The sequence below is a fragment of the Echinops telfairi genome, unplaced genomic scaffold, assembly GCF_000313985.2.
Source record: "Echinops telfairi isolate 266 unplaced genomic scaffold, ASM31398v2 ScPeMD7_7416;HRSCAF=8454, whole genome shotgun sequence".
Classification (NCBI taxonomy): domain Eukaryota; kingdom Metazoa; phylum Chordata; class Mammalia; order Afrosoricida; family Tenrecidae; genus Echinops; species Echinops telfairi.
In genome coordinates, this window is record NW_022111316.1 from 2,391,337 (window position 1) to 2,394,237 (window position 2,901).

A 2,901-nucleotide genomic window follows, 5' to 3' on the forward strand; every position below is an offset into this window, starting at 1 on the left:
GCAATGCCGCTGGGTGCACTAACTCAAAGCGAGTTGTTCCATACTCGCCTAGTAAGAAAAATGCATACTACAAAAGCTCCATCTAACAGAGCTTTTTTCCGTGGTTTTTTATAATACCCGCCTCGTATATCTTACATAGGAAACTAAACCAAGAGGGAGATGTGCAGTTTGCACAAACCACATCATATATTATGGTGACGTGAGATTTCTTGACATAAAATATGGCTCTTCCATGCATGTCTCTGTAACTCTCATCAAATGATTAGGTGAGACCTTGCAAACACGGTGTTTGAAACGCCATAAGAGGGGATCCCTCCATTTTAGTTGCCATTCCTGTGGGTATTAGAGAGCCATCTCAGAAGCAGGAACAAAGATAAATCCTCAGACCATCAAGGAAGAAGAACCAACTTGGTGCATATTTGATATACCCATCTGAAGGGGCAGAGACAACATAGGTCATGCCACACAGAGATCAGAGGCTGAGTCAAAGAGACCATGAGACAGAGCAAGGAGTAGTGCCAAGACAGTGAGCCAGAACAGCAGGTGAACTTCTTGGCCCATAGAGGCAGAGGCCAAGGGACCATGTGATTGAGAGGTTGAGGAACAGAGAAAAAGAGTCTTGATTACTGGCTGAGGAAAGGTGTTGGTGTGGATCATTAACTGTGTCCTAAATGTTTCCCGGCCCTGACTTGTGGCAAACTGTTCACTGTCCTAATAACCCCCCATAATTGGGAGTATTGTCTGTGAGTTCTGTGTGGCCATTGAAACAAATGATCAAACCCAGTAGAAAAATAGAGGGTTCTTAGAGGAATGATTGGTATCAGCGTAGTGTAAAAGAAGGATGGAAAGTGGAGGCATGTCTGACCTACGCCTTGTGGCAGTTGACTTTGACCTGCTGCAGAGATGAATCCTCCTTCTCCCTTGTAGAGCAAGAGGAGATTGGATGTGGCCTCCACCCATTTTTTTTCACGTATGAAAAACTGTTTGTGAAAAATATGCAATTTCTCCGATTTTTCCCATTTGTTATGCTTCATCTTCAGTAAACCAGTAATAGGAAATTTAGAGAATGGTTCATAAATAACCTAATAACTTATGTGACGTTCCGAGAGTATAAATTTAGCATCTTTATTTTCATTATAAATATACTTCATAATTATTAGAGTGTTTAAATGTTAAAATGTTTAAAGAAAATATCTATACAAAAGATGTTACTCTATATACTATTGCAATAATGACTGAAAGTGTTCTAAATAAAGTAAAAAATTCTGAATTTTATTCAGCTGATTTATGCTCAATGCTTAGTGTAAAATGTGTAGAAGAGGTACTGTGAATTTACAAAATGAAAATTTTTTCATATGCAAACTTTTGGGGGATTTTTCCCCCAGTGAATAACACAAGTAGAGAACAAATACTCACATTTTTAATAGACTAGTTACCAGAGCTTATTTCAGACAAAAGCAATTAGAGTGGATGTAAAATATGAAAGGGCACAAATTTGTAAGAAATATATGATAGATGGCACTAGAAAATGAAACCTAACCAATTACCTCCAAGCCAATTCTGGTTCCTAACGACCCGATAAGACAAAGCAGAATGGCTCTGTAGGGTTCCCAAAGTCTTGGGAGGAGATAGCCTCATCTTTCTCCCTCACAATGTATGGTGGGTTCAAACTGCTGACCTTGCTGCTAGCAGCACATCACATAACCCACAACGGCCCCTTCTGAAATAGTCTAGATCATGCTATCATGAACAATGTAGCAAAATTCCCATTTCACAACACTGCATTTCCTACATCATCCAAGAAATACAAACATATCCTGCATGTACTGAAGACCTGTGTGCTAAATACAAGTCTGAGACTCTTGTCAATACCAGAATTTGAAAACTGTTGTCATCATGTGTCTACAGAGTAGAGGCAGGATCCAAGAAATTGCTGATGATATTAATAAGATATACTTTCTAGAATGCAAACTAAAAGAAGACTTTAGAAAATATGTACTTTAAATTTATGTTGCTGACTTATACTTTAGCATGGTTTTTTACGTAAATTACTTTTTAAAGCAATATGATGCCGTCATCAAAAGTCATTGAACATAATGCTCATAGAAGCACTAAAAGGACTGAGATTCTTTCAAGAAAAGCAAATATTAAACGTTAAATTAAAATTTAATTTTAATTTAATTAAAATTAAAAATTAATTTAAAATTAAACAAAAATATTAAACATTAAATATATACATATATTATATTAATTTATAAAATATGGATATGATTTATATTTATGATAATGATTTATAATCATTGCAATTTTCCATGTTATAGATATTTTCATATGTAATATATTATTTATTATATTGTATTGATGGTGATTTATATAATATTGTAATGCTATATACTAAATATATTTTTATATAAATATATACATAACATATGTCATATTTAAATGTGAATTTTTATGACTAAGGTAAGTCTGACCCTAGTCGTGGTATTTTCAATCGTCTCATATACATGTGAAAGCTGAACAAAGATCAAGTAAGACCAAAGAAGAATTGATGCACTGAAATGATGGTGTCGGCAAAGAATATTGAATATATACTGCACTCCCAGAAGAACAAATAAATCTATCTTGAAAGAACTATAGTCAGAATGCTCCTCAGAAGCAAGGATGGCAAACTTTGATCTCACACACTTTGGACGTGTTACCAGGAGAGACCACTCCCAGGAGAAGGACAGTGGACTTGGTAAAGCAGAAGGTCGTCACAAAGAGAAAGGCCCTCGACAGGGTGGATGGACTCAGAGGCTACAGCAAACAGAGCGACAATTGTGGAGCTAAAGCAGGACTTGCCAGTGTTTCGTTCTGTCTACAAGGGTCACTATGAGTCAGAACCAACTCACTGCACCT